This window comes from Triturus cristatus, chromosome 4_1 (genome assembly GCF_964204655.1).
Source record: "Triturus cristatus chromosome 4_1, aTriCri1.1, whole genome shotgun sequence".
Taxonomy (NCBI): Eukaryota; Metazoa; Chordata; class Amphibia; order Caudata; family Salamandridae; genus Triturus; species Triturus cristatus.
This window is the reverse complement of record NC_140585.1, coordinates 542656796-542682843: the sequence shown is the minus strand read 5'-3', so window position 1 is coordinate 542682843 and position 26048 is coordinate 542656796. Positions and strand designations below refer to the sequence as shown.

At 48.6% G+C, this 26048-nt stretch overlaps 1 protein-coding gene and 1 long non-coding RNA gene across 2 annotated transcripts in view; both read right to left on the bottom strand.

The window, feature by feature from the left end:
• LOC146855200 (GLIPR1-like protein 1) overlaps positions 1–26048 on the bottom strand; it is an 858145-nt gene that overhangs the window by 683798 nt on the left and 148299 nt on the right. The window lies entirely within an intron of this gene.
• LOC146855201 (uncharacterized) overlaps positions 20863–26048 on the bottom strand; it is a 143391-nt gene continuing 138205 nt past the window's right edge. The window contains exon 4 of the long non-coding RNA XR_014980802.1: positions 20863–20985. This is a non-coding gene — a long non-coding RNA (uncharacterized LOC146855201). The remainder of the gene's footprint in view (positions 20986–26048) is intronic.

Sequence of the window (26048 nt, the reverse complement as noted above, 5' to 3'; positions counted from 1 at the left end):
TAGGGCCGTCGGTCCACCTTAGTGGCTGTCTGGTGTCTTTGGAGGTGTTCTTGGCTTGTGGTTCTTCGAGTCCTCGTGCTTCTCCTCTCTTTGTCTGACATGCCTGCGTTTGTCCAGCTCTTCGGGGTGAAACGATCTCCACTATTCTTCTGCTTCTCCTCCAGGTGCAGTGACGGGCACCATGGTCTAACAAGGCCAACGGGCCTATTAACTTCAAGGGTCTCTTGACCATCCAGGTGAGACATCAGTCACTCTTTTCAGCTGCATGGCGAGCAGCCACTCATCTTGGGTGCTCCATCTTCAGGCAGCTTCTCGACGCCCCTACTCCGGGCGTTCCCTCTCCAGGGAATGACTTCCGCGGGCAGTAGTGAGCTAGTGGTGGCGGCTGTCCACTTGTGGTGTGTGACTCTCCTCTCAACAGCCTTGGGTCACAGACGACTCCGGCGTGAGGCAGTGTGAGGGAGGACACTGTTCTGCATTTGGCCCCTTCCAAGCTTCGTTGAAGCGATGGAGATTCTTCTTGATTCCTTCGGCATTTCCCCTTCTCTTCGAGGAGGTCTTGCGCAACCACCTCTCTGTGCTCTGTTTGCCTCGCTTCGGCGAGATTCCGACTGCGCCCTTCATTTGCTTCATTGCTGCTGCGAAGATGTATTGGATCTCCCTGCTGATTCCAGCAGTGCTTCTTTTCTTTTCTCTGGAGAGGTCTCTTTCCTTCCTGGGCATTGACCCCTGTTGGCACGCTTCTGAGTGCATGTGGCACGTACCTCGGGCGGCGCACTCTTCGGCGTCTGTTTGGGTGCCCTCTTCTGGCACCTCACGTGCCTGCTGGTCCTCCCTGCGGTGTTGTCGTTCACCGCTAGGGGCGCGTGGCGTGCTTTCTACACCAGCCTTTCTTTTTCTTTCTGCAGGGATGGCCACCTTGAGACTTTGGTGTCTTGTGGATTCTCCCTCATTGCCGGTGGTAGCAGTCATTGGCTTTGCTGCTTTGGGCGCCCTGTTTTGGCTTGACCTTGCGTGGTGAGTGCGTGTGCAGGCCTTGTGCAGGCTCTCGGTAGAGTGAGCAGTCTCTCTCTGTCAACATGACAGGCATCCCATGGGGCCATTTGGCACTGTCTTGATCCGTCTATTGCTGTGAGATTTGGCAGCGCTCAGTGTCTCCCACTCTTTCCTCTTCTGGTGGTTGAGCTCGCCATGATCTGAGCAGTAGGGGCCCGATTCACAGAACTAACTTAAGAGAAAATCCTAAACTTACTACCATTTTGGTATTCACAGAAGGCACTTACTCATTTTGGTATTCACAGAAGGCACTTACTCATTTCAGTATTCACAGAAGTTAGGAGTCCTAACTTTAGAACTCCTAAATGCCTTCTGTGAATACCGAAAGTCTTAAAGTTAGGATTTTTCTCAGTTTAGGAGTAGTAAGGTTAGGACTCCTAACTTTAGGACTCCTAAATGCCTTCTGTGAATACCGAAAGTCTTAAAGTTAGGATTTTTCTCCGTTTAGGAGTAGTAAAGTTAGGACTCCTAACTTTAGGACTCCTAAACTGAGAAAAATCCTCATTTTAAGACTTTCGGTATTCACAGAAGGCATTTAGAAGTCCTAAAGTTAGGAGTCATAACTTTACTACTCCTAAACTGTTATGTTATAGTATTTTGTATAGCGCGCGATTACCAAATAGTTGTCCTGGCGCTGTCCATTACTCCATAAACCAAGATCCGAATTATTTAACAAACAACCAAGTCTTCAGCACTTTCCTAAATTGAAATAAGTTTTCCATGCGACGCAGGTAAAGTGGCAAACCGTTCCACAGCTTGGCTGCGCCGTATGAGAAACTACGGCCACCCCAATTAGCTTTCCTTATAAGAGGGACCTTAATCAAACTGGCCTCTGAAGAACGGAGATGTCGGGCAGGGACATACCTTCTAGAACTGTTGGTGAGGAAGTCTGGGCCTTCTCCGTGTAGGGCCTTAAAGACCAAGCAGAGGGACTTAAACTGGACCCTATGCTTAATAGGAAGCCAATGAAGGTTTCGGATGGCTTTTGATATAGGCGAGAATTTGGGGAGGCTGGTTAGTAGTCTGGCAGCGGTATTCTGCAAAAGCTGCAGTCTATGCAGCAGGCCTTCCTGAATGTTGAGGTATAGACTGTTGCAATAGTCCAGTCTAGATGTTATCAGGGCGACTACAACAGTCTGTCGATACTCCTGAGGAAGCAGGAACAAAATCTTCCTCAACATTCTCAGGATGTAGCCGGTCTTTGAAGCTACAGCCTTTACCTGTAATGCCATGGACAGCTTGGCATCCACTACCACTCCAAGATTCTTGATTTTATTTACTGGAGTGGGAAGGGTCCCCAGTTCCTGTGGCCACCATGCTGGGGTCCAGAAACTAGGGTTGTTACCAAATAACATAACCTCGGTTTTGTTGGAATTCAACCTAAGGCAGTTACTAGCCATCCATTGCTCCACCTCAGACATACAGGACTGAAAGTTCTGACTCAACCCTAGTTCATGGCCGGGTACGAGAGACACAACAATTTGCGTATCGTCCGCATAGGAGGTAACGCTAAAACCGTGGTTTCTGATAATGGGCGCTAGGGAGGAGACGTAAATATTGAAAAGTGTGGGACTCAGAGAGGATCCCTGTGGGATCCCGCAAGGCAGCGAGAAGGGTCGAGAAGCAAAGTTTTCCAAAGAAACTATTTGGCTCCGACCGGAAAGAAAGGAGTTTAGTAGGTCCTATGCCTTATGCTGAATTCCACTTTTCCTAAGTTGGTCCATCAACAGACCATGGTGGACGGTGTCGAACGCAGCGGATATATCTGGAAGGATCAAGGCTGCTCTGCCTCCCCGATCCACCGTGGACCTGATCTGATCCGTAGCCGCAATCAGCGCGGATTCGGTGCTGTGTCCTTCCCGGAAACCGTGCTGCGAGGGATCCAGTAGTAAGGTATTCCTCACAAAGGCTGTGAGTTGCTAATTTAGCGCCCTTTCCACTAGTTTAGCCGGAAATGGGATACGAGAGATAGGCCTGCAATTATTAGGATCGGAGGGATCCAAACTAGTTTTTTTCAACAGGGGGAGGATAGATGCCTTCTTCCAGACTACTGGGAATATCCCTCCATCAAACATACCGTTAAAGATTGCTGTGAGATGGGTGGCAATTGGTACTGGCGCCAATTTGATGATTTTCAGAGGGCAGGGGTCCAATGGGGACCCGGAGTTGACTTGAGCTATTAGCTCCAAGGTGTCCTGAAGGGTAAGATGTCTAAAATCCTTGAGGATAACAGGTGGTAGAGTTTCATTGGACTTTGTTTCGCCCTCCTGATTCCTCTCAGTTGGGTCGTTAAGACTAGTAAAAATAGTGTTAACTTTGTTCAAAAAGAAAGAGGCTATTTTTTCGCAAAGCTCAGTGCTGGCCGGTACAGAAGCCGGTTTTACTGAGGACAGTTTATTGATAGTGGAAAAAATCTCTTTTGTAGGATTTTTTGCCACTACAATCTGAGAGGCAAAGTACTTTTGTTTGGCTTCCCTTAGCATACGTTTATATTTGGCCAAGCCTGCCAGATATACCAGTTTATCTCCAGCCGTATATGCCTTCCTCCAATTACGTTCTAATCTCTTACATACGCATTTTTGAGATTTTAATTCATGCGTATACCATGGGGCTGACGGCATAGCTCTATTAAAAACCGCCGACTTGGGTGGAGCCAGCTTTACACAAGCCTGGGTAAGCCAGTTCGTATATAACAATGCAGCCTCCTCCATATTGCTGGTAATGGGTGTGAGCGAGGTGGAAAGTACTCTGGATAAAGTCTCAGCTTCCACCCTATTCCAAGCTCTGACTACTTTGGTCACTGTCAGGGGGTGCTCGTTGGATAAGTGGGGAGTGGGTGTGATATTAAACCGAACTCCCGCGTAATCTGACCAGGCCAGAGTTAACAGAGCTGCGAAAGCTAATTCCGATGTATTGGAAAAGATCCCGTCAAGGGTATGAACAGCCTGGTGGGATGGACCCGTTACCCGTTGTAACAATTCTGCGTTTTCCATTATATTGAAGAGACGCGCAGTATCTGGGTCCTCTGGCCGTTCAAGGTAAAAGTTAAAGTCCCCTAATATGGTATACGAGTTCCCCAGCAAGACATCCTCCAAGAGGGTACCCAAGGAGCCAAAAAAAGGAAATTTTGTTCCCGGTGGTCTATGAATGAGGGTGCCTTTGAAGGAAAAATGACTCGTTAGTCTTAAGTTGAAGGCAAGTGCTTCGCACGCTGGCAATGCTAGTGCTTTAAACGTTCCTTGCACTGAACTATGATATAAAATGGCTGCCCCACCTCCCCTCTTGTTAGCTTTATGAAGAACCTCGCAATAGTACCCCGGGGGAGTTGCTTGAACTAGATCTGGGCCAGATGCCTCGTCCGTCCAGGTCTCTGTAATAAATGCAATTTTAATATCTAGCTCCGACAGCAATTGGGAGCATTCCATGCTGTGTTTTACCAGAGATCTAGCATTAATTAGAATACAAAAAAAAGACTCAGAAGCCCCATTGGTGGAGGGACCAACATTAGTCCTGGCTTTAATGTATTCGGGGCAAATCCAAGGAAGAGGCAAAGAGTAGTTGGGGCAGGGGCCAGGGGACCGAGCCTGTCGGCGCTCTGCCGATACACGAAAGCAATCATCGTTGCTCCCCCTCGAGTTTTGCTCCAGTTTAGCGTCCGCGCCAGTGCCCCTGAAATAGGTGTGCTGAAAAACAACTAGAGCGCCTAGACCGCCCCTGCCTCTCTAAGATGGCCGCCGTTTCCTGAATCCCGATCCACAGGTGGAGCCTGCTCGGGCCTGGTGCGCGCCGGAAAGGCAGAGGGGACCAAGGTAAGCGAAGGCGTCAGTCACTGCTGAATTACGATTAAAAAGATAATTTTAAAAGTAATGTGCAAATATGCGAGCAGCCGAAACGTGCAAAGTACAAGAATTAAGAGCAGGACTAAAACAGTGTAATAACTCGCCTCCAGCAGCGAAAGTCTAATCAGCTTGCCAAGTAAAGAAAACAGCTAAGTCTCTTACTCCCGGCTGAGAAAACTGAGAAAAATCCTAATTTTAAGACTTTCGGTATTCACAGAAGGCATTTAGGAGTCCTAAAGATAGGACTCCTAACTTCTGTGAATACCGAAATGAGTAAGTGCCTTCTGTGAATACCAAAATGCTAGTAAGTTTAGGATTTTGTCTTAAGTTAGTTCTGTGAATCGGGCCCTAGGTGTGGGCCTTTGCTCTCTTTTTTCCTTGTCCAGTGCACTGCCTTGCTGCTCTGGTACTTGACAGCAGCTCTGGGCTTTACTAGAGGCCTGCTTTGCTTTGACCGGCTCGTGGCTTGCAACAGGCTGCTTGATTCGGCCCGGCGGGTCTTGTGGGAACTGGCGGTGTCTTCTCCCGGTAACGACCGGCCCAAGCTCTCATTGTTTTCTTTATTGGGTGGAGTACCCCTGTTGGCCACTAGGTGGCGTTGCCACGTTTGTGCTTACGGCATGCTCCGGTATTATTTCCTGAAACTGCTGGCCTTTGCCGCTCCCCGTGCAGAGAAGGGAGACCACCCTCCTTTCTGAGGGCTTCAAAGGTATGCGGGGGCACTGCAGGCTGTTTCTTGTTGCTTGGAGCGGAGCTTTGGCGCTTGCTTTTCTGGAACTTTGCAAGTTCAGGTGCATTGCATTGATATTGCAGGGATGATCGGGGCTCTTTTCTTTATGCTGCTGGCTGGCACCGCATGGTAGCGTGGTTATTGTGGGCTTTCTTATGAGGGGCAGGTCTACACTTAGCTGTCCTCTAGCCCCTCGTGTCCGCCACATACCGGTTTGCAGTGTGCTGCTTCTTGTGGGACGCTACGGTGTTCCCAGGCGACCTCTAGGTGGCGCTGCGCGTTGTGTTCCAACTGCCATAGCCGTCTCTCCGATCACTGATTGCGGGCATGATGTCAGAGTTATGCGGGCTGGCCTCTTCACTCACGGGCCGTCTCTGGGTGCTGGAGGCTGAAGTACTTTTGGGGTCGTTCCCCACAGGCCAGTCGCAGCTTGAGGCCGGAACCTGGAAGACAGCGCTTCCACTATGGCATCTCTCTGCGGAGCAGCAACCGGCGGGTGACGCGGCTTCCAGGCACCCGACCAGGTAAGGGGGCATGGACCGGTTCTCAGTGCTGCTCCTTACACTTTCGCCTCTTCTCAGGCGCACATGTGGCAGTTTTCTGTGGCGGCGCAGCGTTCACATGCGGGGCGATTATTGCCCTACCTCTAGCATTGTAGCTGCTCTCGGACATCGGTGGTGATTGGCACTCTCCTGCGGCGGGCTTTACAGGTGTGCACTCCGCTGGGTTGCTGCAGGGTGGCCCACTCTTCCCACCTGTGTGGGGGCCTCCAGAGCCGAACCACGAGAGCCTAACCGGGCAGCATGTTGCTGGGTTGTGATGTGTCCCCAGCTGGCCGACGCATCGGGCTGTCCTTGTGCTCAGGACCGATGCAGGGGTTGTCGTTGGGGGTCACCGGCCTCGTCCCCTGCTGCAGCGTTAGGCTGAGCGCGGGAGTAGGCTCATTGTTCACTCACTGGTCGCGTGGCGGGGCTTTCGCTTACCCCGGTGTTAGATAACTGCGGGTCCTCTTCTTGTCCACCAGAGTCACGGGGGTAGGAGGCAGCCAGTCACCAGGCGCCCCTCTGCGACGGTGTTGAGCTCGAGCCACAGGGCAGTGGGGATCTCACATCCTGGGTGCATTTCCTACCCATGAGGAACAACGAAGCACCTATCAGCGGGCACACGAGGTCAGATCCCACCCTCATCGCCATTGTTGTGTCATGGGCCCTAGGCCCACATACTACTGATTGACTGACGCAGACACAGCATTCTGGGTTACTCAACTGTCCACAAGCACGTGCACTCGGGCCCTTTTATTAACCGGGCCACGTCACTCGTGACACCGGTGGTGAATGGGTGTGTGTGCTCACTCCCATAGGGGAGTGGCTACTAACTCTGTGCCTGTCGAGACACTAGAATGTGTCTCGCAGGACACAAGACGCGCCCCCAATGAACTATGTAAATGCAGCAGCTAGAAATCATAGCGAGGTAGAGGAATTTTATTTTTAGCATGGTGTTGGTTGCGGGAGCACGGCTCACAGCCACCATGTAATTAGTCACAGTCACTGGTGTATGGTGAGCGCGCCCCTAATGAACTTTGTACATGCAGCGCGGTTACCTTAAAACTGACACATTGACTGTTTCTGTTGAAGGTATTTCTGGGTGTCACACAAGAAAACTGTCTGTAAATTAGGTCCTTTAAAAACCCTATGTTCTCAACCCTTATTCCAGAAGTGACATTATCGCGGGGACACTCGCCCTTCATGTTCAGTGTTTTTTTACGTCATTTCTGATGCCTGGTCGGAAAACAGTGGGATCTTCTTTCCTTCATTGTGCAGGCTGATCTCAGTCCTTCCTCATTTCCTGTAAGATTCTTTCTTTATATCTCTGTGTCAAACAGGTCCACGGTGGTAGTGTGAGCTTTCATCACCAACAAAACAGCCGCTGGTTACTGTGCAGCATTTACATGTTAAGGAACCGGATGATGGAAATAAGGGCCAGTTGTTTTGGCAGCTTAACTTCTGCAGGTCAGCAACATCTGTACCGCCATATTATTAGAGCGAGAGGCCCTTTTGTCCCCCTCACCTCCCTGTCTGTCTTTCCAGGTACGCATCTCACCTGATGGTTTAGAGGCGATCGCTTTTCAGCCCTGGTAGCAAAACTGTAAAGCTCCCCCCCGCATTGGTCTTCACAGGGAGTCTACACAAAGCAGGCAATATGCGGGATCAGTGTGATTATCTGACTGCCACCTGCAGGAGAGAGACTCCCTGTCTGGGCCTGTTTGTGTACATAGCCAGTGGCAGCTCTCATCACCCACCGTATTTAGCACTGTTCAAAAGGCATTAATGCATTTGCAAAGTTCTCGGAAAATTGCTAATTTACCATGGAATGTAAGAAACTGAGGGGCATATTCACAAGGATCTATCGCCAAGTCAATGGCACTTTATCACATCCAAAGTAGCGATAAACTTATCGCCCCAATCACAAGCTGGTGTTAACATCCCACAGCACCAGTTTACCCGCGATAGCAGCCGCAAAAAACATCGCCACAGAGGAACCCTGCAACTATAGCTAATGAGATGCAGAGTAGGCGTTCCCGTGCCAAAATCCACATCAACACCACTCCACAACATTCTCAACGACCAGACAGATCTGCAATAAGAACACAAAACAGGCGATAAGGCGCGTTAGCAGCAGGAAAATAACACATGCTCTGACCTGGTGCTAAGTCGGACAGCAGCCTGCACCACAAAAGGGAGGCCAGCCCACAGCCACACCTGAAGAACAACAGATGCACCCGGGCAACTGAACATGCAGCCCAGAGGGCCGAACGGGCAACAACACCTGCTGCCACCACCCCCAGAACCCCCCCTCCCCAGCACCCCCACACCAAAGACATGCCACATCAGCTACACCTAAACATGTACAAAATAATCTGCATGATGTCGCACAATCACAACTGGTGACATGCATGTGTCATCACAAAAATGAGCATCAATCACACATTCACTTTCGAAGCAACAAATGAAACTTTATTAACATGAACACTGAACTGAAATGAAGACACATGGCGGCTCCCCTCGGGACAATCCGTAGGTAACAGCCTGCAAGACAAAAATCATGATGAGAAGGTGTGTCCTGCGCACATCAAAAGACAGAGAGAGAGCGAAGGGGTGAGAGAAGAAGAAAGGGGGAGAGAGAGATAAGAAGAGAGGGGGAGAGAGAGAGAAGAAGGGAGGGGGAGAGAGATAAGAAGAGGGGGAGAGAGTGAGAAGAAGAGAGGGGGAGAGAGAGAGAGAAGAAGAGAGGGGGAGAGAGAGAGAGAGAAGAAGAGAGGGGGCGAGAGAGAGAGAGTGCCGCTCCTGCACACACAGGCCACACTGCTCACCTGCTGCCACCAGTGTGTCTCCAACCACTCGCCGCTATGTATTGCAGTTCACCAGGTCACACATCTAAGACAGACCCGTCATCTGAAACAGAGTCCAGATACATGATTGGCACAGTACACACAATTGCACAAGACGACGTCACCTGCCTGCCCATGCACACCCAGGCAGAGGCACCCCAGCCCCTCTCGCCGCCCATCGGAGCATGCCCACCAAGGCTTCACTGCTCACTTTCCGCCACCGGCGTGCAGACAGGAGTTCCCACCACATGCCGCTGCAAGCCACAAGCTCGGGGGCCGCGGACATTGCACCCTCCACATCATGCAGCCCCGCTCCGCAGGCCACCAGGTCTCACGTTTGGTGCTGGGTCTTGATTACTCCATGCGGGAGGACATATCTGTGCACCCAGCCTCATCGCAGGCTGCACACCCGCTCAGCCCAATAGGTGCCACTAACTCTGGGATCCCGGAAGCGATGCCACGTGGCGGTAGGCCCTCGCTGCCCGCTGGCTCTAGCCTACACTGCGGTCCAGCAGGGCACACAAAACCTGAGCTGTCCGGACCGCCGGGACGGGGCATCATCGCAGGCTGCACACCCACTCAGCACTTAATGCGCCCCTACCTCAGTGCATCCAAAGTCACCGTCCTGTGGTGTGGTGCCTGTGCCACTAGCCCTGTGCGCAATAACTCATGGGCCCTTTATGATTGAGAACCGTGGAGCGTCCGTCATCCAGTCACCACCGGCAGAGGGGAATGTGACGTCGTCGGCCCCTTATGTTGGCGGAGTCACATGGCCTGTGCTGCCTGTGCCGGATGGGTGTGGTGTGTGTGTGTGTGCAAACCTGCCCTCAGGGAGGGGCTTTGACAAGCTGACAACTAGACCAGTGACCTGCACACCACCAGCGAGTACACCTGCGATGGGTAGCAATGAGGGCCCCCCCTTGGAGCGTAAGCGGAGTGGTCTGGCCTGCCATACGCTGGACCAGCGCAGGGCTTTCAACAATGACTCATGGGCTCTGGGCGTGGTTGAGTCCATGTCCGGACATGGAAGTGACTGATGCGTGTGTCCCTGTTGTAGTGTCCACGGCACCCGGAACACAATATGAAGTGTAGCACCCTCTGACTGGCATCCCACAGGATGAGCATTATTGACGCAAGGGAAATCACTGTCCCTACATTCAACCACACACTCATACATGAATGATGTAAGACATAACACAGCAGTGCGTTACTGGATGTTTATTGCACATCCAGTGCAGTTTTGCAGCTGGAGCAGTACAGGGCAATGCCAAGCACACTACACAATATGGGCCCGTGGAGGGCCAACCAGAGTCCATCCGGGGATGAAAAGTGCTGCAGGAGAGGAAGGGTACACTCAGCAGTCTGCTCGCTGTGTCATTGGTCCTCAAACAGAATATGGCAGTCCATGTCGCTGTCCAAGTTAAGTGCATCAGAGTATTTCGGGGGTCAGTGGAAGGTCATGGGGCCATGTGCGTCACCAAGCAGAACCGGCCAGGTGGCGCTAATGAATGCTAGTGCCTCCTTCTGAACTCAAACCCATCCATGTCCTCGTCCTCGGATGTGGGCTCTGCCCCACCTGTGGGTGTTGCAGTACCAGCTGCGGCACTGTGTGCCACTGACACATCAGGGGCCGGAGGAGGATTGTCGGCTGCACTGTGAGGCAATGGCACACCAGGGGGCGGAGATGTGGATGGTGTGTGGGCAGCAGCATTCATCATCGCCAGGCCTTGTGGCAGCAATGCCATGATGAGGATCTGCAGGACATTTCGCTGGTGTGCAGCGGTGGCTGCCATCCTTTCCGCCTCCATCCGCACCATGTCCTTCATGAGCCTCCGCATGTGTGCCAGCTCATGGCTGGTATCTCTGGAGCCCCTCTGAGCGGAGAGGTGTTCTCTCCGCGTCATGACTCCAGCGTTGTCAGTCAGAGCTCGTTGGAGACCATGGAGCGGGCCCAGACACCCATGGATGGCGTCCAGTTTGGTAGCCATGAGGTCGAACCCCACCCGCACCTGCTCAGCCATCACCCTCTGGAACTCCAGTACACGGTGTTGGAAGGCCATGTGTTGTTCCTGGGGGTCTTGGGAGATTGCCGGGACGTGGGTGCCTCCTGCTGGGTGGTTTGGGTAGTGGGTGGGGTCTCCTCGAGGCAGCTGGGCAGCCCTGATTTTGGAGGTGAGCCGCGGATGATGTCAATGATGTCTAGGAGGGCGTTTGCGTCGATGCTGTGGGTTGTCCTCCTCGTCATCAGTGAAGAGTGACTGGGACTGCTCTGCAAGGGGTGTTGATGGTAGCCCTGCAATGTGAAGGGGAGATGGTGTATTGCAATGTGTCCAAATGTATGTAGCTGCATGGTACATGCTGCCATTCAGACAGCATGGCATTGTACATTGTGACAGTCTATAGATCTGGGTGATGACCCAGAGTCATTGAGGGTGTGCACTGTGCTCTGCTTGATTGTGCATGTGTGCCATCGTGGTCATCTCCACCCGTCCCCCCAGTACCTGGTGGTCACTCACCCTGTTGCAGTTGTGTTGTGTCCTGTCGAGCAGTGTCCGGTCCCCCGACTCTGGCCAAGGTATCCACACTGACTGTCAACACCCGCTCCTCCATGTCATCCTGCACGAGCTGTGGCGCTGGGGCCTCACCTCCAGTCTGCATTGCTGCCTTCTGGTTGGCTGCGAGTTTCTCCTTGGTATTTCGCTTGATGTCATTGATCGCCTCTTGACCTCGTCCATTGTCCTCTTGTGCTCTCTGACGGCATTCACCTTGTCCTCGATGTCCCGCCATATTCCATTTTTGGTGCCCAATGACAAGTTGGAGGTGACAAACAGTTGTTGATGGTGTTCCATCACCTCCATGACTATGATCCTGTTCGCCTGCTGACTGAACTTCGTCTTCCTCTTCTTCTTGTCCTTGCCCTTCCCTGTCCCCGAGGTCCCGGTCTATCGTCCGGGGTGCTTGTGGGGTTGCGCTCGTCCTCTGCGCCTGCTCCGGCTGCCTCCATGGTGCTGGGGTGTTGGTCAGTTTGTGTTTGGGTGTTTTTTCTACGTTTATGGTGATACCAGGTGTGTGTTGCAGGCCTGGCGCTGCTTAGCACTGATTTCCTCATCGCGCTTTGGCCCATCGCAGGTTTTTTCGCATTGGGGTTTGTTTTTTTTATCTCCGTCGAGGTGGTTATATCGCGGGCATTGGCTGTGGTTTCGGCAAACTATCGCATGGGGCCACCTTGTTGTGAATTCCACGTTGACACTGGGTTATTTTCCCACGATAGGCTGCGATGTGTAAAGTTGCGTTAACATTGTTTGGTGATGTTTAGCACACGTTCTTGTGAATATACCCGTGAGAAACACACATTTGTCATTTAATGTGCCAGTGAAACAACACTGAATGCAAATGAAAGCTTTTAATAAACACCAGCTAAAACAGAGAAAATGAGCGGAGGGTTTCACCGAGAGAACTTCACTGGAAATGCAAACATTTTACATGGCGGCGCCTTTCATTTGTTCTGGGCTGGCAAAAATCAATTTTTTCACATCGTTTGTTTTTCAACCACTGCAAATTCCCGCATTTTAACAATGGCGCCCATGTCCACTGTCAGCAGCTTCTTAATACTTTTAAGGACCTAAAGGCATTTGAGAATTCGGAAGAATGTTTTTTGTAGGCGTGTTTTTATATAAATATAGTGCTTCTAGAGTTCACAACTTGGGAAGTAAACCTTGTTTTATGTCTCTATTCCCTTAATGTACACATTATCAATAGCCTCCGCCACTTCAAATGTGGTATTTTATTATCGTATTTATATACTACTCTTATAAGGCATTGAAGCAGTTTAAAAATGTGTTGCTTCAGTGCATTGCTTGCAAGTTCCAAATAGTGTTTCACGTACAGGGCATTGTATAAAGCTAAATGAGAACAGTAGATATAACACCCAGGATAATGTGCTGCATGGCTAAATACTTTTGAAGCTCTAAAGGCGAGGCCGATTGCATTGCAAATGCTTGTTTCTGTTATGCATGGCTTGGTTGAGTATGTATATATAATATGTTGGTTCACTTAAAGAATTAATGAGCAACAATGATCAGTAGTATAGTGCAGTAACAGCGGTTTTGACTGCGCCTGGTCTCTCTCTCCCTCAATGGGGCCGTGTATCCCCAGGCCTCACCAGTTCCTGCTGAGATTGGTGCTTTGTGCCCTCCGTGGGGCCTCTGCAGTTAGTCTGCCTGGCTCTGTCTCTCTGGCCTACCTCCAAAAATACAGGTTGGTGTAGTAAACAAGAAAACTCTTCAGGCTCTATGCACTGGTGCTATTTTTCAGGCTTGGTAGTGTGAAGGAACAGTCTTGAGGGTACTATCTTCTTTGGTGTCTCTGTCCCACCCTGTGTGTCTCTTCAGCTCACTCTCTCTCAGCATCTCTCCTTTCCTTGATCATTCAATCTTCCAGGGCTCCCTCCACATGGTTCTTGTAGGCGCTCTCAGCCTGTGCTTCTGCAAGGCCTGAGGCCCCCGTATCTCTGCTGTCCGCCTCTCATATTGATTCCACTGCTGCGCTGTGCCTGATGCCTGCAGTTCGGTCCCCGTCACCCTTTTCAGCTACTATGGCTCTCCCACTACTCCAGACCGTTGCTGCGCTCTCCTCTGACTTGGCGGGCCACGGCCCGTGTCCCTTCAGAGCCTTCAGGTGTCTCCAACCCCTTGTTTTGGGGCGCCTCTCCTCATGGGCAATTCCCAATAGGGTATCCCCTCCTCAAGCCTCTCAGGCCCTCTCATTCTCTGTCACCGTGAGGGAGTCCGAGAGCCCCCTTGGCCCGTACCACTCAGGAGCTGCACTGGGTGCTCCCAGCGGCCTACCTTCTCTCCCAGCACTGAGTCGCCATCTTGGGGATCCGCGGTCTCCTCACTGCAGCTGGGACCTCTCAACTTGCCTCTCCACCGTAATTAGCCAGCTCCGCCAGTCACGATCTGGTCCTGGGCTGGTCGGAGTCCTCCCAACGTGAAGTCGCCGGCAGTATTCCTCTGTTCTCCTCCGCTCTCCGCCTCTCTCTCTCACCGCCTCAACAAACGCTGGGCAGTGCAGTCGCCATTCTGCCCACAGCCTCCTGTTGCCGATCTCTGCCAGCCGTGCTTGAATCTTAGCTAGGGGTCCCCCAAACCGGTGGGGAACTACTCCGGCGCAGTTGCCCTGCCGTTCCAGTCAATTTCTGGGCAGGCTGGGGCACAGGATTGTTTCAGACAGGGGATTCTCCGGGCAGAGCTCTGCAGCCGCTTCCTCCTACATTGGCGGTTAACCACGCCCCCCTCCCATCATCTCTGCATGTGCCCTGAACTCCACTTCAGACCAGGTCGAAGTTTCTAAATCATTGCTTAACAGACAGTCCACAGGTAGGTCTGGGGAAAACCACAACTCTTTTAGGGCCAGTTACCCCTCCCCAGCTGAGATTCACAACTGCCATGGATTGATCAGTCCTGACATTGCTTGCATTGGTCACTTGGCAAATGTGACCAAGTATGATCAGCTCAGGAGACACAAGTTTCTCTGTCACCATAGTGACACTGGCCCCTGTTTCCCTGTATGCCACAGCTACTTGAACATTAATCAGGGGTTTCTGCCTGTCCAAGTAAATGGGACTTACAAGTAAAGTCTCAATTTCCATGCTACTGTCACAGACAAGGACAGCCCGAGTGGGAGTTCTGACTAGGCCAGAACTCACTACAGAACCCAAGGTTAAACCTACTAATCCCTTTGTGGCGCCACTACTACTACGTGTACTGGTGCTAGGGGCATTAGTTGCTTTAGGAGCAGTAGACGTAGTTTCCTTGGTGCCAGATTTAAAGCAATTGGCATCTTTTGCTCTACGGCCTTTTTCCTTACATAGGTAACACCAATGTTTCTTGCCAGGACCCACCCCAGAGGAAGACTTCAGGGGACCTTGTGAAGACTCTTTCTTGTCTTTATCTTTCTCTTCACCCTTCTCTTGCGCCTTTTAAGAATCTTGCCTTTTCTGGTCACCACCACCATGAGATTTCTGCTTGACCCTGGTGTGGACATATTTGTCTGTCTTCTTTCTCAATTCTTGGGAAGAGGTCAGATCAGAGTCCATCAGGTATTGATGCAGTTGCTGATTGCAACAATTATTAAGGATTTGCTCGATCATCAATAAATTGTACAGTCCCTCATAGTCATGTACATTACTTCCATGAAGCCAACCTTCTGGAGCCTTAACAGCACTGTGTGCCTTCTGTGTGTCACTAAACCCAACCCTCTACTGTTCAGTGGTTAAACCAAACCCATCTATGATGGCATTCTACAAGACTGAGTAATTATCTGCTTCTTCCTCCCTAACAGTAAGAAGTTTGTCTCCACCTTTGTTAGCAAAGGAGAGCCACATGATAGCTTCCCACTGCCTTTGTGGGACCTTCTGACCTTTACAGGCCCTCTCTAAACCATTGATAAATGTATGGATATCATCCCCTTTCTGGTAAGGAGGGACTATCCTGCTCAAGGTTGCTAATTTCAAAGGAATTCTCTCTGGCTCTAGGTTCGCTAGTGCTGCCCCCATGGGACCCTATTCCTAAATTCTTCCATGCCCTCTGGACTTCCAGGGTGTCCTTATCAAGGGCCAACTGCTACTTCTTGATCTTGAGCTTGGTTCTCTCAAGCTTAAGCAGGTGGTATTTCCTTTCTAAGGAGTCCTCCGTCTGACTAGAGATGGAGGTCCCTATAGAGTGGTTAGAGACTTTGGAATTTAGCGAGGAGGGCCTAGACCTCTCCTAGACTCTTTGCACCCTTCCAGGAGGATTAAAGGGAGACCTACCTCTAGTGACTCCCTCTGTACCATCTGTACTATTTCATGGGGGATTGGAGTTCATCAGTGAGGGGTCTTCAGACTCCTCCTGGTCATGCTCAGAATTGGGGGTCACTTCTTGACACCCCCCCCCCCCCAAGCTTTCCTGCTCTTCTGGCCTCTCAGGATTCTGGAGGTCAAAACTGCACAAGCATCTCTTAGAGTTGTTCTGTGTTAGGGATGCCACCTGTCTTTATCTTCCTGGACGCAGCCAAAGTCCTAAGTTCCTGGAACTTAGGACCGCGGTATCTAGAGGGTTGGGACTCACTGGCTTCCCTAGCTAAAGAGAAGGTGACTAGGTGTAGTGTGGTGTTGCACCTACCTACCCTAGTGAAACTAAACTTCCAAAGTTTGGAGAAAGGGTTGTGGTAGACCTTTAACTACGAACCCAAAAGGTTCAGTAGAACTTAATAATCACAAAAAGTATTTTATATTTGCCTAAGCTAGTGATGGTTTTTTATCTAACCACACCAGGATTAAATGGAAAAACAGTACAGAATTAAATCCCAACCGCTACACACTAATGTAGGAGGCTGGTTTAGTATTAACATGCATCACTTAAATAAGTGTGCACCATATACAAAGCCAGCATCCTACAAATGTGTTTCAGTTAACAATCATTCCCGTGATATACAGCAGGGCCAGTTAGTGGAACACCAAACCGTCTCGTGAATGAATAACACAGTCTAGGATCACTGGAAAACAGAATATGAGTTTAAAAATATTAAAACTAAAATCCCAATCTAGTACACATAATATGAATTGTAATCACAAAGAAGATAAACATTGAGGCAGCAAGAAAGTTAACAAGAGATCACGAAGAGTGTAAATAGCAGATAGTACTCTCAACATTATGTCTACATATTATATGGCACCAGCACCCTCATTTGCTACTTCTATGCACTATACTACTGTTAGCACATTAGAAAGTAAAGGCCTATTCGGAGATTTAAATATGGTTCACAACCACTTAAATATTATTTAAAGAGTTTCAGTATAAACAATAAACACAGATTTGCATTATGCACCTTCAGTTATTTTCACTCTGTTAGACAGTGTTCTTTTGAAAACACAACAAAATGGAACACACAAGTATCAACCTTCTAGAAACTCAAATTTTATAATATTAATTAAATATTAAATGATTAAATACCACAAATATATCATGTAAGCTTGATTCTCATATTTGCAGGACAGACGATGTGAAAAGAATGTACATTAGCTGTAATCATGCGTATTTTCTATTGATTAGCACGTCATTCACAGAAGGGGAATGTAGTCCCTAAAGAGGAAAAAAAATATTTATTGACATCCCGAAAAAATAAGAAAGATATAAGATAATCATGTGTGTAACTTGTATGAGGTTATATGCGCAATGAAACAAAAAACTAGACAAATATTGTTTCTAATTATTGCGGCTGAGTACAAAACGTATGTCCCAAAAAAAAGTAAAAGGTTGAGTGGGGTGTAGTCAGACTGAATGCCTGGTGGCTGCTGGATGGTGAGTTCAGGGAAGATATCTGGGGCTTGATTATCGACTATTTTGAGGGGAATGAGGGTACGGTCTCCTTCGCCGGTACCCTGTGGAAGGCCTTCAAAATGGTCTTGCAGGGCTAAGCCTTTGCATTTATTGGTGAGCACAATAGGTGCAAAGAGGCAGAACTGGTGCAGTTAGAAGACGATATCAGAGACTTCGTTGATTGCTCGGACGTAATGGGAGCCCACTCGCACGTGGGCTAGGAGCGTCACTCGCTCGCTCGCCTAGTGTGTCACCCTGGGGCAGGTACGTGCTGTTGATGCCCCCCCTGCCCTGGAGATTGTGTGCTGAGAGGGCCAGAGGACAACCATCATATTATGGTCATTAGCGCTCCTGCCTGGGAATGAATTGGAGAAGCCCAGCACCCAGGGCTTTAAGTGGGCTGAGTCTCACCGGGTCTGAGCACCGACATTTTTTTGAAGGGGGCCTCGAAACGGGTCTCTAACGGGCTCTGTTTTTGCCCTGGTACAGGCGGGCCGTTTGATGCACTGACAAAAACAGCAAAATACAAGTCGGGGCCACTCTATAATATGCACTGATTTTTTGCTTATTTGTTGTTAACCACGCCCTTAATTACATTGACCACGCCCCTTTGAGAGACCCCCCAGTTTTTTCATTCCACTTTAAGCCCTGCCAGCTCCGGAGTTACGATGGAGGGATGCGCTCACTCCTGGCAGAGATCCTGGGCCTGTTAAGTCGTTCCCTGTCAGTGACAGGATTAGGGGTATGCAAGCCGCTGCAAGAGCGAAAACTGAGGAGCTGTTGAACCACGTGGGAGAAAATGAAGTAATTGGGCTCGTGGTGCTTACTCCTTTCACAGAAGACAGCCCCGCCCGGTGGAGGAATTCATCATGCTACCATAGCACTAGTGTTGGACATCTACAAAGGAAGGGTGCCACCTTGTGGACATTAGTAATCTTCTGCTACTTGGTGTCCAGTGCTCCCGTTGAGTGGGATCTAGAATACTTCACTTTTCCCCTTCACATTAGACTCGCCATATATGACGACTCTTTGAGGGACTTCCTGCCACAACGTGGGAACCTGTGGCCCTTTTTAGGTCTCGCCTGAGACAGCGCTTTAGCGCTGCTCTGGCGAGACTTATAGTAAGCGCGTTTTGGAAGTGCAAACAGTGGCTTTTCAGGCCTCCAAATACAGTGCATGTGCGTCGGCCGGGCGCGCGCACCATTTTGAGGCCTGAAAGCACTTGTTTGCTTTCACTTTCGCGGGCCGCACGGCCGCTTTGATGTGACTCCTTCCTCTCAGCTACAAAACACCACCCCTCCACCCCCCCCCACACACACACCCCCGTCAGCAGCCAACAGACGCTCATTGGCCTGTTTATTATGCATGCAGAGAAAACTCACTTTTCTTCCCCCTTAAATCCGCCATTACAATTAACAAAACACAGAGCCCTGCTACCACATGTGGCGCCCTCGAACGTCTCATCAGGCCGCCCACACCCAATGCCTCAGAACTTCACGCCAGTTTTGTGTCCAGAACTCTCAAACGGGAACTTTGTCTACACTAAGAATCGAAAGCTCCTTGTTAAATTAAGTTCTTAAATTGCGCTATCCTCAAAAGCGCTCCGCGCTTAAGGACGAGGAGTTCTCAATGCTCACCTGAGAGACGACCCAGAGAACATTCTGCTGCTGTCTGTTCTTCTATCGGCGACGTTAGCATGAGATGGAGGAGGTAAAAAAATGCTGCCTGTAACGCAGCACTCTCAGACACAGGGCATGCCTAATGAAGCATGAACAATGTGTGCCCGCTTTCAGCTACTTTTTGTGTCACGCGTCAGATTATCCCATTGTTTATGTGACGCTCAGGGCGCACTGTTGTATCACATTAGTGAATATGCCACAGGACACCACACAGCGCCACAATGTTTTTATTAACAACACACGTTAAATTGGAGGCTGAGTTATGCATCTGCATGAACACGTTGTGCGTATGGACCCAGCACGTTTGAAACATCCCAAACTAGAAAGCTTTATTACGGTTGGTTTCGCTTCGCACTTGAGAGTTCAGCAAGTGGAGACGCTTCAATGCTTTCCAGGCAGAACACAAACTACAGCAAAAATCAAACAGATAGTATATAAAAGCTTTAATCTGATAAGATTTTAAAGCAAAAATGATTTTGAAAATTTGGGCCCACTACCCATGCAAAATGCGCTGTCTACCGGCAACTTATAAAAATACTGCTAGTGTGGCTGAAAGACAATTAACAAGAATTTGCAATGCAATAGGTCTCACATTATTACAGTTTGAGCTATTGGTGTTGAATTATTTAGCAATGCCAATAGCTCAAACTTAAATAATGCGAGACCTATTGCATTGCAAATGCTTGTTATTCTGACTGCTGTTGAGGGTGTGGCACCAGGCGCGGGGGCTTCCTCACCATTAGCATTTTATTTTATTTATTTACTTGAGTTTTATATAGCGCTGGCTAGACCCGTAGGTATCAGAGCGCTTTACAGAGCATCAGTACGAAGCAAGTTACACAGATTACAGAACAATTGCATAATGTTACACAGTAGCGAAAAAAAACACGAGTTAGGAATATGAGGAGACTCGAGGATGGCAATGAGTGGACGTGTGATGAGGCAGCAAACAGCAGGAGATATAACAATAACAAGCTTTGGCATAGCCAATAGGTCTCGCCTTTGGGACCTCATAAGTGTTTAGCTATGCAACAGTTGATGTTGTTGCACCAAGGATATTGTGCTGGATAACTAAACACTTATAAGGTCCCAAAGGCGAGACCTATTGGCTATGCCAATGCTTATTAATTTAGGTTAGCAGAGTGGCATCCGCCGACATACAGAACTGAGTGCATGGCACACATGGCTTTTGTCCCATACACAACTATGGTGAGGTGAAGGCAGGCAAAACTGAGACTTTACTCACACTCCATCCTCTGCTTCTACACACACCCTGCGCTCACTCCCTCAGCTAGAGGTGGGATGGAAACACCAGGGATTAAGTGTCAGCCTTCTTAGGCAGATAAATTGCGATCAAAATCAGTTTAGTATCAATCATGGGTCAAGACTCATTGTAAAGCGCCTTGATTCTTGTTTTCGTGGTAAAAGGAACTATGCTACCGACATAATAGTGATATAATCTCATAGGGTCGCTTCTAGAAGCACCTGTGGGGATGCACAGCGCACAATTCTCCTTTCTATTCACATAAGATAAGGAGGAGTTACTGGGCTACAGCCTGGCACATGCTACAGGGGGTGATGGGCAGTAAGATGCTGGAGATCAACCACCAATTGCTTTCTGTGAAGCACATGCAGATTCCAAGCCCACACAAATACAGCACAGAGAGTCACTTATAAGAAGCACAATTTTCTGTATTTATCCACTTTTAAAAATATATGAAGACAGAAAACACATTGTTTTATGTCTGTATTTATCTGTAAAAAAACAGTAAAAACTGAAAACATTATAATAAAACCCATATTTTCATAAGAGCGTTGACGTTTGATATATGTCTTCCTGCAACAGGTCAGGCATCCAAGCAGGATGGTAAATCTATCAGGTACATGCAGAAATATACCAGTTGCAGCTTTATTCTCTTTCATAAAATGGAAACTAAAAATAGAAAAACAGCAAATTAGCACAAAAAAAAAGTGAACTGATACAGAAATAATGTTAGAAATAGACACCACAAAACTGGGAGCCCTATTTATAAGGATATTCTACTTATAAATAACCTCACCGATTTTCATTTTTGCATTTGAAAATAGTCAGAAAATGTGGTGTGTGCCTGTGTGTGTATTGTTTAAAACAGAAAAAAACAGAAATTAGGTCTTCATTTAAGTGTCTCTCTATGATATCAATCATGATTCCAGGAAAATAGCTGTGAATATAAACAGCACAGGAAGTTTAAAAAAAACATTAAACGTCCTAATTAAGCCTGGAAATTAGCAGATGCGCTGCTACTACAATGTTACAGCTTTCAGGTGGTTTCACTTTTTAATTTCATATAATGATTTAGCGCACTCAAACTCTTCAGACAGCAAAGTGTGAGTGTACATGTGTACATTAAATAAATATGGACTTATACTAGTTGTACAATTTCTATTTCCATTTAAATAGTATAATGATAACTTCCAACAATAGAAAAACAAATTTGGACAAGTACAAAGGACAAAACATATATACCAAAAAAACGAGTACCCTATCTTATAATTCCTGGCCACCCTCACCCCATGAAATATTATCGTCAAGTCTCAGGTAAGGCTGCCCCAGTGGTAGATAATGATGTGGCCTAAGGGCTAAGGCGGCCGACCTCAAATCGGGTTCGAGTCTCGGCAACAATGCTCAACATCCTGTGATTCTGGGCAAATCACTTAATTTCCCCGTGCCTAACAAAAATGAATGTGTCCTTGTGTAATGCAACTGGTGCTATGTAAAGCACTCTGACACCTTCGGGTCACCTTCGCGCTACATAAATCTCCGTAAAAAGAGGGTGTACTCCCCTGTGTATGGTTGCCTTGACGATATTGTCAAAGTGGGTATCTCGCATTTATTTTTGGGGAAGGTCGATATGTGTGATTTCAATATTTTAGGGTACAACGCTTACAAGTACTGATATGTAAAAAAAAAAAAATCGGCCCTTCGGCAATGGCAAGGAATCCAACTGTTTTGCAGTCATTAAACTGCACAGGAGTGTCAGAAAGTTTACATTTCTTACTGACAAAGCCTGTTATAAAAACCAATGGGGACATATGGATACTGTTGTTCCTGTCTCAAGCACTGCACTAAATGTACAGAAAACCATAAATAAACTTAATAGGAGAATGACTGTGACCTGTCAGACAAAGAAAGATCAGAGGAAATAATTCTGAATCGAGGCAGGTCTAGAAGGGCTTTATCAAAGGTTTTTTTGCAGAAATAAATCCAATATTTTATTTTAAAAGTGCCAATAGCTTTTTTGCTGAGGCAGCCGAGTCCAATACGTTGTGAATTTTGTCACAAAATTCGAGGAAGATAAGCTACAACAGGTGAGCGCAGGATTACATTTCTTACATTTATAGTTGAGTGGTGAAGTCACGTTTTAATTTCATCTGGGTGAAAAGGTAACTTTCATATTACAATATAAAATTTGCTTACAATTATAGTTGAGTGGTGATGTCATGTTTTAATTTCATCTGGGTGAAAAAGTAACTTTCTTATTACAATATAAAACGTGCTTACATTTATAGTTGAGTGGTGATGTCATGTTTTAATTTCATTTGGGTGAAAAAAGTAACTTTCTTTTTCAATATTATAGGTGAGTCGGAATGTCATTATTTTTTATTAAAGGTGAGCAGTGGTGTCGTCTTTCTAACCAGGAGTTTTTTATATTACACTTTTACAGGTGACTAAAGTTATTTTCCTTTTAAAGGTAAGTAGACGTAATTTTCTCATCAGAGTTGTAAAGCTGAAAAGCTATGTATTGGTGGGTAGGGATGCCATTTTCATCTAACAATATTACTGATAATTAGTAATGTTTTTTATTACCGCGAGTAGTAATGGTATTGAGTTGTAACAGTATTGTGGGAGAGTAGTAATGTGGTTTTATTATTTGATTACAAGGAGAGTAGTAATTTTTTTATTACCGATGAGTAGTGATTTCACAACTAGAGTGTGTTCAGGTTTTCATATAATTATTGATGGCTTCATGTGTACCACATCATCATAAACGATATTTCCCATGGTGATGCGAGTGATGATAACGCCATGTCAATATCTTGATTGGAAATGACGCTTGCTTTGATCCATAGATGCTGTTTGAAAGTGTTGCCTCCAGAAGCCGGGCCACAGTATTTATTTCCAGTGGTTTCACTCTAGCAGGAAGGGTGGGGTCAGACTCGGAGGAGGAGACATCTGAGTGGGTGGGTGGCATGACATGTCATTTTGGGTGCCTTACAGAAGTACTCTGGCACTAACACCCAGCAGTCTCCGAGAAAGAGAGAAGCAAGGAGGCGAGGAAGAAAGGGGGACAGACAGCTCAAGAAAGAAAGGGAAGTGGGCAGAGGTGGCGGAGAGGGACGGCGAGGTGCGCCCAGAAGACAGGCACGTGGAAAGGAGGAGCTCGAAGGACAGGCGCAGAAAGGTCCTGAAAATTGAGACCGCCAGTTTCCAGGAGCCGAGAAGCGTATAGAAGTCATGGGACGGGAGAAAGACACAGGCAGAGATTGAGACCGAGAGTGGGTAGAGAAGAAAAGGACGAGGAGAAGAAACAACGCCTATAAAGACCAGATTAAACCCCAAAGCTCTCCCGAGAGGTGGGAAACATCATGAGGACCTTGTATCTGGACCTCGGAGGCCACCTGACTGTCCGCATCCGAGGCGGTGGAGAGAGGTCAGTGTTACCCCAATGCTTGGCGGTGGCTGCAGGGGATCTGGGGGCCTCTTGCCGTTCGTGGGGTCGAAAAATGAAGTTGGGCGATGTTATGAGGTTTTTAGGCACACATCCCCTTCTTCGAGCACAGCAGAGTGGGAGCAGACAGGGGCAGCCTGCGCACACCATGGAGCCGAGGACACTCTGATAAAAAGTCAAAGTAATATAAAACAAGCAAAAGGAAAGTGATCATGATCGCACGAAAAACATAAAAGCAGGGGTGCGCACCAGCAAACACGCGAGTGGGACGGCAAAAGTGAAAGCAGGGGTGCGCACCCGACGGCGGAAAAAGTGAAAGCTCCAGATGGAGCCTCGGGTGCTGAAAGCTGCCGGATGCGTGCGTGCACGCTCGCATGAACGCAAGCGCTAGGCCAGCCAGCAGCACTTTGAAAACTCACCCACTAAATGTCTCTCCGAGCAGCGCACGCGCGCTGACTCAGCGAGACCTAAATACGGAAGTTAAGCGGAGGCAAGAAACAGCCTAAGGGGCCAAGGAGGAAAAAGGGGGAGCACAGAAAGGAAAGGGGAAGGAAAAACAGATAAGGACAGGGAAGTGAGAGGGAAACAAAATGGAAAGGGCACCTGAGATGTCAACAAAATCAGAAGAACGAGGAGTAGGTCCGTAGCAAACAGGAGACAATTGTGAAGTCGCCCAGCAGGAAACAGGGATTGCTAAAATGGCGGATCGAGGGTAGGCAAAGCAGTGGAAAATAGTCCTAAAATGGCAGGGAGCATAAGATTCCAAGATCAAAAAGGCTAAGTCCGGAGAAAAAAGAAAAATAAGCGCTGATTTCATGGAGAGGCACTAGAAGGGGAAAAGATCCAGAAAGTCAGGGGCGGGGCAGTCTATTTTCGAGTCTCAGCCGTTCAGTCCATGAGCAAGTGTTCTCGGCAGCGGTGTCCAATCCGTTGTCGATATGTCACGAGAGGAACTGTTATGGGCACCAGGGCAGCAGATCAAGATAACAGGAGGCAGCAGAGTTGGAAACCAGCATCGGCGCTTCTCCGGCACGGAAGGGAGAGTAACAAGCTCAAAACGCCACATAGTGCAGTGCTGATAGTTCTTACCTCCTTATAAGTCCCAAAATCATCCCAGTTGACAAGCGGGAGGCGCAGTAGGCGAGGTAACTGTAGGGGAAGGCAGCGGTAATCGAGCCCGGAGGCAGGGGGAGAATCAGGAGGGTAGAACCTCCGTCCGACTCCTCTGCGGCCATCCGGAGCGATGAGAGAGGCATCGGCAGCTTTGGAAGAATTCCGCCGAAACGTTGGACAGCAGGGACTTCAGAGAAAAGGCGGGGTAGGAGGAAGATGAGCAGCGGAGTTGAGAGGGGAGCTGTGCCCGATGCCCGGCTGGGTAGGTGTTGGCCGCGGCGAGATACCTGGGCCACACTCCCCTTTGGCTGAACAGAGCGGCTCCACCGGACATCGGCCATGCTGGTCCTGGAACTCCGCGGGAGAAAGCCAGAAGCGCCACTTTTGACGAGAATTCTCATGCTCCCATGCACAGGAATGGAGCATCGAGGACCGCAGGTGAGGACGGTAACCCAGGTGAGTAGGTTTATTCCCGGAGGAGGTGGGAATCTAGGGATATTTAGCCAAAAAGGCTAAGTCTGGCCGGGAGCCCCTGGCCGGAGCTCCTCACCGGGCGGCCATCTTGGATAGGAGGGACAGACCTCCGAGACAATAACAGGTGAACATCACCACTCAGTACCACACGTCTCATCAGGCCACCCACAAACTCACTCATCAGGAGCCCCGACTTCGAGGCACTCACCGAAGCACGGGAGGAGCCCTCGCTGGTGCTGCCTGTTGTCACACACTAGTGACATTGAAGACACAATAGAAACTATACCGTAAATGAGTGTATCAAATCGTTTCGAGGCCTCCCATCTCGAAAAATAACCCACTTACTGCATCTTTTCAGAGGTGGGAGGCCTCGAAACAGTGTTGCCCCTCCTTTTCGCTATGGCATTTGCAACCGTTGGATATTGAGATCAGGCAGGCCATGACAGATCAAAGTAGGGGACGTCACGCATCTGGTGGTTGTATGCCAACTACATGTTTTTTTAAAACTCTTTCGACACCTCTGCAGTCCCTTTTAACCTATCTGATTGAGTTTGGGGAATTGTCCGGTCTTAAGATCAACCACAGGAAATCCTTGTTGCTCTCACTGGGGTCTTTAGCCCATCGAGAAGTGACAGTTTTAGTTTCTGGTAACTGGGTGTGATGGTGGCTCATACTCCACCGAAATGCCTCCAATATAATA